Genomic DNA, 16884 nt, shown 5'->3' with positions numbered 1-16884 from the left:
CATTTATTTGACCTTTATTTAACTAGGCAAGTCAGTTAAGAACAAATTCTTATTTTCAATGACGGCCTAGGAACAGTGGGTTAACTGCCTGTTCAGAGGCAGAACGACAGATTTGTACCTTGTCAGCTCGGGCATTCGAACTTGCAACCTTTCGGTTACTAGTTCAACACTCTAACCACTAGGCTACCCTGCCTAGTATACATATTTGTGGATGTGGAAGAGAGAGTGGAGCGAGTTTGTGTGTGTATGTGTGTATGTGCTCACTGTTTCCCATAAGCACCGTCCGTCAGCTAAATAGCCGATAACTCATTGTAAGCCAGCTACTTTTTTAAATGAACTAGGCTTCTTTTCATTTAAAATGTGTAATTCTCTAGTCAAATAAAGTCCATATAGCCTTCTCCCGCTAGAATGATTGATATGCACACAGATAGATCAATGAGTGAGTTAGTTATAAAAAGTCTGATATGCATCTCCTAGTGATTTATTTAGAGGACAGGTGCATGTCAATCACAAAGTGAGCGATGACAGGGAAACTGCTGGTTTGTCAGTCTGCCGACTGTCCCTCCTCTCAGTACCTGTGTTATTGCTGTACGCTGTGGTCTCCAGTGAATGAATTTACACGTCCCGTGTAATGCGAGTGGTAACGATTAGTTGAAATCCACTTACTGCTTTGTGGCACATTCATTTATTATTTAATTTGGCATGTTTCATAGGCCTACACAGCCACGGAGGCTATTTACTGTGCTTTGATGACCGAAGAGCTTGTGTTGACTAGTTTATAAAAGGTCTCTGACTGAATAAAGTCAATGTCCTATATCCCTTTGCTATTCATAAATCATACAACGTAGTTATGTCAATGGTATCACATCCGAACATGTAAACCAAAGATCTTGTTTGCTTTTTGGCAATTATATGCAGACAAATTATGAAAACATTCTCGAATATGTTGAATCCTCACTGCAGGCACAATAGGTAGTGGATAGAGAGAGCCTCATTCTGGTCCAAAATATGATAACAGATTGAAGGTTATAAAAGCTAATGTCATGATACTTATATGGTATTCTTAAAGAAATTGATATATGCCTACTGATTTGATTAAAGTATTGACAATGGAGTAGTCAACTGTTGCATTCTATGTAGCAAAGCCCATGTTTAACACCTGCTTCATTCTTCAATAATACTTCTAGGTCTATTCATTGGCACCTGACTTCGTATAAAATGTGGGGGTGCACAATCTGGACTGGGAATCCTCCCTCTGAAAATGTTTGCATTTAAAAAACATTTTCCTGCAATTCTATATTGTTTCCCAACAGAGAATCCAAGTTAACAGAACACAACCTTTTTTCTTAAGTTTTTGTAACAAACTAAATTGAGTAGACTAGATATAGTTTGCCACAATAAATGAAATTGAAAGAGTAGATTAGTAATCTAGTCAGAAAAACTAGTCTAATATACCGCCTTCCCTCAAAGTCCCACCCACAGTGATTGGCTGACAGGCCAAACTTTTTAAAAGATAGGGTAAGGAAATAATGTCATTTCAGTGAACTAAGTGTCATAGCAGAGCCAATAAAATACAGCACTTGAAAAACAAACATTGTGGAAATTCATATCTTGCAGTAAAACCATAATCTCAAGAGATGACAAGTTTAATTTTAAATAAAGGCTCTTACATAAAATAGTTCTGATTATATAGGCCTAGAAGATATCCAAAAACACCACCACACTAAATTAAGTAATGGTCTTTCTACTCAATACAACAACTACTTTTACCAATATGGGAGGTAAAGTCATTAAAGTATTCAATAATTTCTGTGTATTTAGGATGGAACGCCCCACCCCCCTCGCCGGGGGCTACTCCATGTACGGAAAACACTGTACTGTGAGGGCATCATGCTGGACACTGTGCCTATCAGGATTTAGCCAGAGGGGCTCAGTTCTGGTCTCCTCTGTGACAGCAGAGCCAGTCTCACGCTCTCCCTCACATGGTTGGCCGACTTACTGCACTGCTCAAAGCCTCTCAGCTAAACCTACATCTCCCCATCTCACAAACAGGTCCAAATAGAACCTTAAGTCAATATTAAAACGTACTGTGACAACATGAAACTGGTGGTATCAGGCACACAACGGGGACAAGGGTACAGGTTGAATATGGGTCATTCAGAATATTACACATCATTCATAGCATGTCCATTTACAGTGCATGTTTGAACTACTAGACACAATGAGGATGTTTCAGAATCAGAATATTTAGGAAAGTCAGCTGGCTCACTTGTTGACCGTAACTGCTTTGTGAAGTCTACCCCATCTGTCCAATGCATCTCCGTGAGGGAAAATAGTCTTTGGAATCATATGGTATCATGTAAACATTCTCATAAGGCCTCAGTTTTTTGCTTGGAGGGGGGGTGAAAGAGCAGCTGGGAAGACGGAGACTAGAGCCGGGACAATACCAGTATCGAGTCACTCGTTAGTATCGTGGCAAGGAAACAAAACACCAAGCGGGTTTAACTTATTTAGGAAAATTACCCAAATGTTGGAAACAAATATCATTGTCATCCAGTCGCATGCATTTATTTTCTAAGCTATAGCACACCATATTTCACAAACAACAGCTTTTTAAAAAAGACCAAAGAGTTGCCATGTAAAATATATTACGACACTTGTACCGTCACTGCCCTAGTGGAGACACAGAATAAAGCTTAAAAACAGTAAAAACTAAAACTACAGTCCACCACCTGTTTTGTTTTAATTTCTCACCTACAGTAGATCTCCACAACCAACAGCCTGCCCAGTCCCAGTGAAATACAAGTGTGTGTGTGCACGCGTGCAAGCATATGTGAGGAGGCTGTAAGTAAACTCACTGGATTCTGTTGATGGGGACTTTTTTCTCCTGGAGTTGGGATAGCATGCGCTCCTCTTCTGAGGGCAGCAGGACGAGCAGAGCCTCTCCTCCCTCCTTATATCTGTAAGGTGAAAAACAGTAGATTTTTGTTTTTAATTGTTTGTCCTAAATGTATAAATAAGTTAATTGGTCAATAGCTCACAAGAGTGGGTGTAATAACATATGATGAACAAAAATATAACACAACATGGAACAATTTCAAAGATTTTACAGAGTTACAGCTCATATAAGGAAATCAGTCAATTTATATAAATTCCGTAGGATTGGAGATGGATTTCACATGACTGGTGTGGTAGCAGAATCAGAATTAGTTAGGTAACATTGATAAATAAGATGTTTTATTTACATAATAATGCTTATGTGATATATTTGTCATTAGGATGTCTTATTTTATATAATACTGTTGGCAGTTTGCAGTTATCCCTTCTCTGCTAGGGCTTAGTCACTAGGGGCCCAGAGAGGGTAGAGGTCAGGCTTGTCTTCATATGTCAATGTATATGTTAAACCATGTGATGCTATGAAGAATATCAGAAGGGGAGGAGGACAGAATGGAAGCTTGTCTTCTTATGGGAATGTGTCTAACTATTGTATGGCCCCTCTGAGGTTGCCCTTATCTTGATCTAGTACATGACCTAAGAGGCTCACTGTCTTTTCTGATCTTGTCCAGGAGGGGGTGTATTTGAGATGGAAGTATCTAGAATTGACAATTTATATATGCCATTGGATGAGGTAATGGTTTGGTACTATGTTGTACCAAGAACGATATAAGAACTTCGTTTAGGAGACCAAACTGAACGATTATTTATAGCTAATGCTATCTGGCTATGGGATACTCCTCATTCAAGTAAAAGGTTCTTTGTGAACTGTTTCTGAGATCTGTTTCTTGTCATGTGAGTTGAGATGGGTGTGTCTTGGCTATAAATGATACTAACAACTGTTTTGTAAGCACTCTCAGAGAATTCATTTATAGACACTGAATTGATCTGAGAGTCACAGGGCTATGGTGAAGCTCACATATAATTAAAAGATGAAGTTTATGTATAACTTTGACTGGTGTGTGGTTTGCTCTCTCAATGTTTAGTAATATAAGAAATTACCACGACACTGGGCAGGGTTGCAGCCATAGGTCCACCCACTTGCCAGCCAGGTCCACCCACTGGGGAGCCAGGCCCAGCCAAACAGAACGCATTTTTTCCCAACAAAAGGACTATTACAGACTGAAATAATCCTCAGCACCCCACCCTCCCCCTCAGACGATCCCACAGGTGAAGAAGCCGGATGTGGAGGTCCTGGGCTAGCGTGGTTACACATGGTCTGCGGTTGAGGCCGGTTAGACTTACTGCCAAATTCTCTAAAACAACGTAGCTTATGGTAGAGAAAATGGTGGACATTTCTGCAGTCAGCATGCCAATTGCACGCTCCCTCAAAACTTGAGACATCTGTAGCATTGTGTTGTGTGACAAAACTGCACATTTTAAAGTGACCTTTTACTGTCCTCAGCACAAGGTGCACCTGTGTAATGATCATGCTGTTTAAATCAGCTTCTTGATATGCCACACCTGTCAGGTGGATGGATTATCTTGCCAAAGAAGAAATGCTCTCTAATAAGGATGTACGGAAATGTGTGCACAATATTTGAGAGATGTTTTATTTCAGCTGTAAAAGGATACTGCTCAACCACAAATGCATACATAACTTCTACAATCTGCTACATTTGCACAGTTAATGTTACACCTCTTACGATCATAATGGACTTGTTTTCATCATGGGTTTCATAAAGAAGTCCTTCATGATTATAGGAGGGTTATGGTTTTGTGACCAAGTCAGAGACGCAGAGGGAGAGAGATGGGTTGCAAGACAAAGGTGGCGGAGTGAGAGCTACATTCTTCAGCTCAGCAAGAAGAACTGTGAAATACATGCAGAGTCAGACTTTGAGGACAGAAAGAGAGATAAACAGACAGACTGAAACAAAGCTGTAGAGGCTGAGCTGATGCTACATTACAACTCTCTTTGCAACACTGCACATTACTTCAAAATACCAGGCAGCTAGTGTGGTGTTCCCAGCTTTCGGCAAGGGTGTTCTCAAGGCAAGCTTAAGTCGATCAAGTGTGCAACGGAAGTCCCCAATTTGAGGCGTTCCCCACCATTTAAGGCGAAGGACACTGTCTACCGGTCGTACCCGCCTCCCACGTGCTAGCTCACATTGCCCCTGCCTCAAGCTTGCTGTGTACCAGAGACAATCGTGCCAGACAGGTGGGGGGCGAAGGACACTGTGCGCGCTTGATAGTTGGCGACACTGTGCGAGCTTGATAGTTATCTAGTTAGCACCCACTGTCATCCCAGCCTCCTGTGTATAGGAGTCCTCCTTAGAAGTAGGTGGCTAAGCTAGCACACACTGTCATCCCAGCCTCCTGTGTATAGGAGTCCTCCTTAGAAGTAGGTGGCTAAGCTAGCACACAGTGTCATTCGCTCCCGCCTATTTAACTAGGCAAGTCAGTTAAGAACAAATTCTTATTTACAATGACAGCCTACCAGGGAACAGTGGGTTAACTGCCTTGTTCAGGGGCAGAACAACAGATTTTTACCTTGTCATTTCAGAGATTCGATCCAGAAAGCTTTCGGTTACTGGCCCAACGCTCTAACCACTAGGCTACCTGTGGGCATTCCTGCATATGCAGGAAACCCGGTTTATAATTCTATTGGTAAATTTTTAAGTTAGGACAACGCCCTAAAATGCGGATCACAAGTGAACCATTCTCTAATCCGTAGCCGAAGTTCATGCCCCTTTGTCGGTGATTGGTCAACAGTAAAGATTCTTCATTAAGTGTTTGTCATTCAACGAGATAATTTTTTTTCATGCACATTTGTTAACTTGACAAATACTATACCAAACATATTAGTTTGATGTAAAATTGGACGACTAAGATCTCCTGTGCAAAAATCTCAAAATGACATTTCTTGAGTCATAGATTAACATACAGTACTATTACCGCTTTTTTCTAGTTTTAAAAGCGAAGGTCTTTTAAGGGAGGTGCCAGTCGAACTGAATCATGCTGACACCTACAAAACAGCAGCAGCATGCTGCAAAGTCCGCAAAGAAATGCAAATGTCTGATCGCAGTAAGCCTAGAAAGTATTCCCCTTCCATCCTGTTAGTTCACACAAAAGAACCGACAAGCAAGAATTTTACCAAGGGGTATGGCAACTCAGAAGCTTCAAATTGTGACATTCGGAGCCCAGAGGTTTAAACAGCTCACTCAACAGACTGCTGAACTAACTGCAATACACACTGTAGCAGTGCAGTGGCTGGAAGCACATACTGACTGCTTAAGACGTGCGTACATTGTTGCTGTCATTAAGTGTGCGTCTTTGACACAGCTGCACAGAGCTCCGAATAGGTAATGTCTGTCTTAGACACACACTCACTCTTACACCAATACTCACTATTTTTCACAAAAATACTGCTGCAACTCCCGGGTGCTATTGGAGTGCGATTACACACACACACACCCATGAGTCAGCACTGCAGCTGGGCAAACTGCTATGGTACCAACTCACCATTGTAGTAACAGAGAACAATACAAAACCAGAACAGCATCATGTGTCACCTACAGTACAGTAGGTACCGCTGGATTTTGGAGCTTTGGAACATATTTGAAAGCCAGTCGGAGTTAAACACTCGAGGTTATAATGTGCAAACTGTAGGCCACAGGGAGAGGTGGTGTGAGAGGTGGACCATACAACACTGCCATCTGGTGAGTAGGTCAACTACTGTGATATGTGATGATAGGATAATGGATTGTCTATCAGAAGGAACTTAACTGTTGCACTCTATACAATAATTGTAATGGTGTCTTGTGGGTACATTTGTGCAAATGGCAGTGTCCCTGGAAGATTCAGCACTTCACTGTGATAACTTCACTTTAAAACTACTGTTGAAAAAACGCAATTTGTTGGATTAATATTTTCCCGAAAGTCTACCAAGTTTCAATAGAGGAAAAATGTATTTATTACGAGACTCCCAGGAAATATCCCAGAAATCAGAAGTGCCAATTTAAAGCATTTAAAACCAAGATAGGGTCACGATGACAGGGTTCTCCGCAAATAAGATGGGTGCAGCGCAACTATGTAAAGATTTCAGAGCAAATGAAACTGATATTTAGTAATGATAAGAGCAACTATCTTTGATCGCCAATGATGTTGTTGTGAATTGCGAAACAGGCCATTCATAAATTCCGAGTGTTATGTTCCTCAATTCAGCAGTAGGCTCTCAACACAGAGAGCTAAGGACGCAACCCGAAAACAGCATTGTCGAATCATACGAACTTTGTAACGGTGGTCAAACACAAAAGTCAAATCACCAAAGATGCTAAGCTTGTTAGATATTCTGTCATTATTTCTAGGTTATCTCCTATATTTGGCAAATTTGAGTTTATGATTATACAGATAGCAGATCAGCTCATAGATGACTGGGAGATATAGTTTAAATAAAAGGCCTCTTAACGGGACCAACATGTAAAAAAAATATGCATATCTACTCTCACACAGTTTGTTGATGTCACATTCTCTACCGAAGCTCTCGTATGGGCAGCAAGAACAAGACAGCACAGAGAAGCAGGGGAAATGTTATAGCAGTATTTTGACATGCAAAGGCAAGAGACCTGCTTTGATTATGCAACCTATGAAGTACAGAATAAACTTAGCAATTTGAATGCGAGACAGGAGTCATTTTGGGTTTCAGTGGGATTGGGACTGGATAGGAAAATAGCCTAGGCTCTAGTAGAGGAGAAGATAGAATTTTCCATTATGCCACTGAATTGTAAATGGACAGAGATGCCTATGTAGTGAATTGTGCATCGTTTCAAGTTTTAATCGTATGTACGGTATACGCATATTCAGTGCATTCGAGAAGTATATGGACCCCTTCCCCTTTTCCACATTTTGTTACGTTGCAGCCTTATTCTAAAATGGATGAAATTATTATATATCCTCATCAATACCCAATAATGACAAAGCATTAAACAGGTGTTTAGACATTTTAGCAACTGTAGAAAAAAATGTATTTAGACCCTTTGCTATGAGACTTAAAATTGAACTCAAGTGCATCTTGTTTCCATTGATCATTATTGAGATGTTTTTCGACAACTTGATTGGAGTCCACCTGTGGTAAATTCAATTGATTGGACATTACTTGGAAAGGCACACACCTGTCTATATAAAAGGTCCCACAGTTGACAGTGCATGTCGGGGCAAAAACCAAGCCACAAGTTCGAAGGAATTGTCCTTAGAGCTCCATGACAGGATTGTGTCGAGGCACAGATCTGGGGAAGGGTACAAAAACATTTCTGCAGCATTGAAGGTCCCCTCCATTGTTCTTAAATGGAAGAAGTTTGGAACCACCAAGAGCAATCGGGGGAGAAGGGCCTTGGTCAGGGAGGTGACCAACAACCCGATTAGAGCTCTGTCAGAGCTCTAGAGTTCCTCTGTGGAGATGGAAGAACCTTCCAGAAAGAAAAGCATCTCTGTAGCACTCCATCAATCAAGCCTTTATGGTAGTGGCCAGATGAAAGCCATTCCTCAATAAGCCCGCTTGGAGTTTGTCATAGTCCTTTAGGTTCCATTTGGCAATGAGAAACAAGATTCTGTGGTCTGATGAAACCAAGATTAATCTCAGATACATTATTCTTATTAGGCAAATTTTTGCCAATGCCCTTCATGTGATCAGGTTCTTCTACGGGCTTGTAATATCAGCTCCGAAGTAAGGAGGGGGAATTTTTTTTTTAGAATAAGGCTGTAACGCAACATGTGGAAAATGTCAAGTGGTCTGAAAACTTTAGGAATGCACTGTACATCATCCAATGAAATACCTACTTGCAGGTTCCTTCTCGGCAATGCAACAATAAGAAATATGAACATAAAGTCAATGGCAGTAGAACAGAATACATATTTTGAAGAGTCAATGACAGGTCAAAGAGGCACATCTTTTATCGGCTATACTGTAGGGGTCAATTGTGCGTGTGCTTTTACTTTGTGTGAAGTAAATACTTTAGGCTAAAGGCTTCCATGCAACTACCTGATTAGATAATGTGGCAGAATATTTTTATTTGCTAATCTGATGCTGCACATGTGCATTTTATGGAATTGCATTAGTGCCGACATTGGGGTAAAATGTTGTAATTTCACAGGTCTTGTCATAAACATTTTTCGGAAAATATAAAGAGTCTGCCCGGGACCCCAGTTACCCATGTTAATCCCACATTTTCATTCATATACAATGAAAACATGCCCTTCAAGGAGATGGTGCATAGACTTTTATTCCAGGTAAGGCTAGAGGGGTTATTACCTGGCAGTTCGTCCCACTCTGTGGATGTGTGTGTTGGCGTCCTCTGGACAGTGAAACTGCAACACCCAGTTCACAGCAGGGAAGTCTGCAAAGTGGGGGGGGGGCGTAACAATTACTCACCACCAGCCGTGAAGAACCTGCTGCCTTGTATCAGAACAGTAAATATTTTTCATTTTAGGGGCAGCGTTTGAACTGTGCCCAAAAACGGTATCTCTGTCCCTACTGACTAAGAACATCGAGCCAGTCTGTAGACTAGACTGCTGAAGTGTTAGCATTACCTAGGCCTCTGGCTGCAATGTCTGTGGCGAAGAGCACAGCGTTCTTCTTCTTGATGAAGTCGTTGTAGACCTCCACCCTCTTCATCTGCTGTTGCTTCCCATGCAGGGCCAGGATGGGCATGCCCGGACGCAGCCGGCAGAAGACCCGCAACAGGTATTGCACCTATGGATGGCGAGAGAAAGAGAGACTTCATGTTTGCAGCTCAGACTACAACTTGACCATGAAGCTATAATAAGCCAAATGGAGGAGCGGTTACACGAACTAGCAGAGTCTCACCTCTTTGCAGCAGGCAAAGAAGACTATTACTTTCTTCTGCAGGTGGCTCCTGATGAAGGAGAAGAGCATGTTGACCTTCTTGGACAGCTCACACACTACGTAGTTCTGCTCCAGTGTGGCCGGCGTGCTACATGGACACACAAACATGACGTTTTTAGATTGGCCTCTTTCAGGTGGTTTATGTTTGTCTTTGTCTTGTTGCTACAGAGGATAAAGAACTAAGGCGGTGTGTACCTTAACATTTAAAGCTGGGGCAGCATTTGATTGTGCAGCATACCTGGGTTTTTAAAAAAAGAAACAATTTGAAATAACTGTAAAAACTTGAGTGATTTTACTACTATTTGAAAAATTAGGCTATTTGAAGCAATACCAGCTTCGCTCCTAACAGGTCTCAGGTAAAATGCAGTTTAAAACACTGACATGCACTGCCTGAGGAGCCCTGACAAGACTGACAGAATCCTTTCATCTCTTCTTCTGCTGCAGTAGCCTGACCTTCCTTAATACCATATAATAAATGAGCTTCAACATCGAGGACAAAGCCATTACAGCAGCATAAACACTAAACCAGCTTATCAGCAAAGGCTCATTGAAAAAGCTACAGAAGAGCATAAAGCAAGCGCTGTATGATCAAAGTGTAAGACTGGATTGAAGTTGCTAACATTCCGATAAACAATTCTATGTTAGTGGGAAAGAAACCACACTATCAATCAGCACCTGGCTGCACAGTGACACGTCATTCTTTAGAGGGGCTAGGGACTTCACAGAGCATCCATGACAACGCTCGTATTTGTTGCATGTACCGGACCACTTTTGCATTTCCCGTATTCATACCAAATACTGGATGTCAGTTTGTCCCGATATAGGCAATCAATGTAAGCACCCTGTAATCGCTGAGTATTAACATGCACATGATCTACTTGTAGCTCCGGAGACTCATTGAAATCCCTACTGAATTCAAACATTACCGTACACAAGTATATCAATTCAGACTGTTTTTCATTTGCTGAGTTTATAGAAATCCAAGGGACGTTAACCCCAACTGCCAGATTTCTAAAAGCCAAGACTAAGAGTATTTGATACAGGACTATAGTGGTGTTGTTGTGTTATATAATAGAGCTCCTACCTAAACTTGGCCTTCTCGTGCACCCAGATGTACTCTGGGTCTTGGAGGCTGAGACGGGCCAGGTCTTTCAATGACTTGGTCTGTGTGGCTGAGAACAGCAGTGTCTGACGGGTCTTGGGGAGGTTCTCCACTATGGCGTTGATAGTGTCGGCAAAACCTATGTCCAAGATACGATCCGCCTTATCCAAAACTGGAAGTTAAAAAGCCATTAGGACCATGTCACAAGACCATAGATTTTGCAAACAAGTATATTAATCTCCAATGATCTGACTACAGATCAAAACAGTGCTACTCAAGCAATGTTGCTTAATATTAAATGGTAAGAATGTGGAAAAAAAGTCCATAAACAACTTATAGCTCATACAACAGTAAAAAAACAAATCCACCATAATTTGCAAATAAATCCATAAAAAAAACCTACAATGTGATTTTCTGGATTTTTTTCTTCTCATTTTGTCTGTCATAGTTGAAGTGTACCTATGATGAAAATTACAGGCCTCTCATCTTTTTAAGTGGGAGTACTTGCACAAATGGTGGCTGACTAAATACTTTTTTGCCCCACTGTATGTTTTTAGAAAATGTTTCACTAATAAAAAAATGTAAAGCTGAAATGTCGTGAGCCAATAAGTAAATATTCAACCCCTTTGTTATGGCAAGCCTAAATAAATACAGGAGTAAAAATGTGCTTAACATGTCACATAAGTTGCATGGACTCCGTGTGTGCAATAATGTTTAACACGATTTTTGAATGAGTACCTGCTCTCTGTACCCCACACAATTATCTGTAAGGTCCCTCAATGAATTTCAAACAGATTCAATCACAAAGAACAGGGAGTTTTTCCCCAATGCCTCGCAAAGAAGGGCACCTATTGGTAGATGGATAGACATTTTTAAAAAGCAGACAATGAATATCCCTTTGAGCATGGTGAAGTTATTCATTTCACTTAGGAAGGTGTATTAATTCACCTAGTCACTACAAAGGTAAAGGTGTCCTTCCTAACTCGTTGCCGGAGAGGAAGGAAACCGCTCAGGGATTTCCCCTTTTAATAGTATCTTTATTTAACTAGGCAAGTCAGTTAAGAACAAATTCTTATTTTACAATGACGGCCTACACCGGCCAAACCCTCCCCTAACCTGGTCAAGGGACTGTAGTGACAACTCGAGTACCGAGATACAGTGCCTTAGACCAATGCGCCACTCAGAAGCCCAATGGGATGAGCAAAGTCATTGCAGGTCTCTACAGTGTGACCATTTTACTCACATATGAACCCAAATATTTATCTGTGCAACCTGCAATTTTTATTTAGGCGCACCAGTGGTTGCATGTAGATGTGCTTGTTTTGAGATCAAGGCGAGAAGCTGCATGTAGCCACGTGTGCATATTTGTTCATATTCTTTGCTAGTGAGTTATTAGACCAGTTATAGCTAAATTCTATTCAGCTATGAGGGAGTGGTTGATTCCTACAAAAGCACAAAACGTGTACATTTCTAGACATCTTTGAAAAGCAAGTCAGGTAAAGAGTTTATATTTTTATGTCTTAAAGGGACAGTGCTGTATTTTGAGAGAGGTTTGAATAAGCTAAGTAGCCCATAGGCAGAGGGTAGCATAATTTGTCTGATTCTCTGTAATATGGCATTGTAATAATAATTACATTTATTTTGTAAAGTGGTTTCTTGAATCAAACACATCTTCAGTAACCTCCTTATCTGAAGGAAAAGTGGATAAACAAGTTAATGTCAAGGCCTGCATATTTTTTTCCAAAAATCTCACGGAATGTAGGCCTACATTGAACACCACACATTGGCTGCTACTGTAGGCTGAATGATAGGACAGCTATTTCCATGTTAAATGTTACAGGATGCATTTTCTCCATGGTTTGAGATGGTAAACCACTAATAGGGATAAATTATGATCAAAATAGTCAGAGCCCTACTTGGCCACTGTTATAACGGTAACTTAAAGCGGGTACAGCCTCAGTGTTCACAATAAACGGGTGCCAGAAGTTGCACAGAATTTTCACAACGTTGAAGTTTGCACTCAGCCGACCTGAAATTTGCTGTGCCGGAAAAAAACGAGGGAACATTGCTTTCAATAGTTATCCATATTACCGGAACTTCATCTTATTCTAACTATTTCTATGGCAGATTGTCAGCTAAAATTTATGGAAGATGCCAAAACTTATATAACAATAGATGGCGAAGTCAAAGATAGGTCAGACCCATCCAGGTAATCTACTCAAAATGGTGCCTGAATAAGGCACACAGCATCAAAGGACCCCACAGACCAGCAGTTCTCCCTAACTGTCAGGCAGATGGTCTCTGAAACCCATCAGACTCCTGAACACTTGAACTGGACTGACCACCTGCTCCGATTCTCCTCACCTTAGCACACATGCACACAGGCATGCACACATATACTGAACAAAAATATAAAAACTCAACATGAAACATTTTTACTGATTTACAGTTCATATAAGGAGATGAGTTAATTGAAATAAAATTAGGCCCTAATCTACAGATTTTACATGACTGGGCAGGGGCGTGGCTCAGTGGGGATACAGACAGTCAATCAGAATGAGTTTTTCCCCACAAAATGACTTTATTACACACAGAAATACTGCTCAGTTTCATCAGCTGTCCGGCCTGCTGGTCTCAGACGATCCCGCAGGTGAAGAAGTCAGAGGTGGAGGTCCTAAGCTGGCATGGATGCACACGGTCTGCAGTTGAGAGGCCAGTTGGAAGTACTGCCAAATTCTCTAAAACGACGTTGGAGGCATATGGTAGAGAAATTAACATTAAATTCTGAAACAGCAGCTCTGGTGGACATTCCTGCAGTCAGCATGCCAATTGTACAATCCCCAAAATGTAGACATCTGTGTCATTGTGTTGTGTGACAGAACTGTACATTTTAGAGTAGCCGTTTATTGTCCCCAGCAGTAGGTGCACCTGTGTAATGATCATGCTGTTTAATCAGCTTCTTGATATGCCAAGCCTGTCAGGTGGATGAGAGAAATAAGCTTTTTGTGCACATGGAAAAATCTGGGATCTTTTATTTCACTTTGCATGTTCCATTTATATTTTTGTTCAGTATATACATTTATGCTACACACACAATCACAACTGCTCCTACCAGACTCTTATTATACTGCTAAATTTATACCCCCCCCCCCCCCCCATACATGTGTAAATATTGGACTATAAATTGTGCCCTCCTGTACCGTTCTTATGCTAAAATGTTTATTCTATTATACTGCCATTTACTTTATGTTGGTATTATCTTTCATTACTTCTTGTTGCATTGTCAAGAAGGAACCTGCAATTAAGCATTTTGTTGGACAAAGTATACCATGCGTACCCCGTACATACAACGAATAAAACTTGAAACTTGAAAAGTTTAGCAAGATACTGTAGCTAGCTAGCTAGACTGACGGTGGTCAGTGCCCTATTTGTTGACTTTCATTAACTCCATGTGGAAATTCCTTATATTTATAAGTAGCCTAAGTGTGTATTAGTAAGTAGCCTAAGTATATATAAGTAGCCTAAGTATAAGTAGCCTAAGTAACCTAAATTTCAAAATAGTGGCAGCAATTTCATCTGGGGGGGGGTCCTTTAACCTTGCCTAAATGAATCAATGATCGGTTGCAGAATCCAAAGAAATAACAGGGCACAAAACGTTTCCTTTCAAAACCAACATGAAATTATCAACAAATACAGGTACTTGAAAGTAAATAGTGTACCTTTCTGCCAATGATGAGGTCCGGCAGAGAACTCATGGTTCTTGCCCACTTTACAGAGCACCTCGAGGTCTGATAGGCCAGCTCTCGTGTGGGGGAGATGATGAGGGCCCCCAGGCCATCCATTGCTGTCCACTGCTGACGATAAACATTCCAATACCTGGAAATGAAACCAAGACGTGTGAAAGGCAATGACAAGCCATCAATAGCCTGAAATAATGGATGCATTCATATCATCGTGTATCTCTCTCTGGTCACCCCCAAAACCAATTATTTCTTTGGCCGCCTCTCCTTCCAGTTCTCTGCTGCCAATGACTGGAACGAACTACAAAAATCTCTGAAAGTGGAAACACTTATCTCCCTCACTAGCTTTAAACACCAGCTGTCAGAGCAGCTCACAGATTACAGCACCTGTACATAGCCCATCCATAATTTAGCCCAAACAAATACCTCTTTCCCTACTGTATTTATTTATTTTGCATCCCATTATTTTTATTTCTACTTTGCACATTCTTCCACTGCAAATCTACCATTCCAGTGTTTTACTTGCTATATTGTATTTACTTTGCCACCATGGGCTTTTTTTGCCTTTACCTCCCTTATCTCACCTAATTTGCTCACATCGTATATAGACTTGTTTCTACTGCATTATTGACTGTATGTTTGTTTTACTCCATGTGTAACTCTGTGTTGTTGTATGTGTCGAAGTGCTTTGCTTTATCTTGGCCAGGTCGCAATTGTAAATGACAACTTGTTCTCAACTTGCCTACCTGGTTAAATAAAGGTGAAATAAATAAAATATCAGCTTGCAATATTGCATAGATATAGAACACAATTGGGTACTCACAGGAATGAGAAAGGCCAGTGTTTTTCCAGAACATCTTTCCAGAACATCTTTGCCTTGCAACGCAAAGTCAATTGTCTGTCTCTGTATTTCTGTGGGCTGACAATACTGTGCTTCCATTAGACCTGGGGTAAACAACAAAAATGTCAATCCCAAACAAGAGATACTTTCAATGGTATAATATGTTTGCCAATGGCATGTTGGTTCACATTGCATTAATGGCAAAAGCAGTCAATGCCATTTCATAACCAATTTATGTTTACCTCACAGGGTATTCTTGGAGATGGGGAAATCTGAAAACCTCTCAGCATCCTTGGCATTTATCTAGAAGACAAAAGTGTTCAAGTGTATCTACACTGCCCCAGAAGTAATGATATGATACAAATCATTGTCAACAGCAATCATTTAGCTATCGTTACGCAACCTAGGACTTCCTAAAATGACTTATGGGATAGGAGATTGCTTTGATAAGACTGAAGATGTGATAGCTAGCTAGATATCTCATTTACAGTCTCATATCTCATTTACAGTCCTAGGACATGTTCAGTTGCCAGACGTTCTCCAACATTGCAGGTAGACAAGCCATGAATAGAGCCGATGTGAGTCCTTATTCTACATGAGGTGTTTGATCTACATAGCGTATTTCTATCTCAATTCTGCAGAATGCGGCCCTAGCCATCTACGCCAGCTAACGTTAGCTAGCTCGTCTCGCCCTACCTCGTAGGATAAAAACAAAAACGTTGTTTACCTCGTTATATTTGTTGACCAGCCGTTGAATACCTTATTTCTCCACCTGCCATTCAGGTTTCCTTTTCTGTATTTTCTCCTGTTTGACTCTTGTTTTTGTCTTATTGTATTTCTTCTTCCATCGCTCGAAGTTATTCACAGGATCAGCGGTGTCGGTTGGGTTTTTCTTCCCCATCTTTTTCCTGGGGGACAGGTTTGGTCGGAGAATTCAATGTTTGAAAAATAAATGTTTGGTAATTCAGCCATAGGTATAAAAACGCTGAAGCAGAAACGCATGTAGACGCATAAATATGACGTTAATGAAACCGCAAGATGGATATGGGAGATGTAGTTCATTAGTCAGATTCATTGCAAAACGTTCAGTCTGTTGAAAAGCTTTTTGCAACGAAAACGTTTACTCCAAACGGAAAAAGTGTTGCATCTCTTCGTCCAGCTATGGACCCAGCACTTAATGGAGCAGCTGACCAATTATGCAAGACTTCAGTTTTGGGTTAACCAAAATTAAGTTGTCGTGAACGCACCATATGGATCATGCTTGAAGAGAGGTGTATAAATGTCCCATCTGAACTTTTCAGATCAGCTCTTTTGTCAATAATTAGACAAAATATCATAGTTGGGCTGCCTGTGTAAACACAACCAT

The 16884-nt window shown here is 40.8% G+C and overlaps 1 pseudogene; it reads right to left on the bottom strand.

The window, feature by feature from the left end:
• The window catches only part of LOC139419195 (probable ATP-dependent RNA helicase DDX10), a 119869-nt pseudogene extending 103356 nt beyond the window's left edge, over positions 1-16513 (bottom strand).
• Positions 16514-16884: the final 371 nt, after the last annotated feature.

The sequence above is a fragment of the Oncorhynchus clarkii genome, chromosome 10 (assembly GCF_045791955.1).
Source record: "Oncorhynchus clarkii lewisi isolate Uvic-CL-2024 chromosome 10, UVic_Ocla_1.0, whole genome shotgun sequence".
NCBI lineage: Eukaryota > Metazoa > Chordata > Actinopteri > Salmoniformes > Salmonidae > Oncorhynchus > Oncorhynchus clarkii.
The sequence above is the reverse complement of the archived record's forward strand: the minus strand, read 5'-3'. Positions and strand labels throughout refer to the sequence as shown.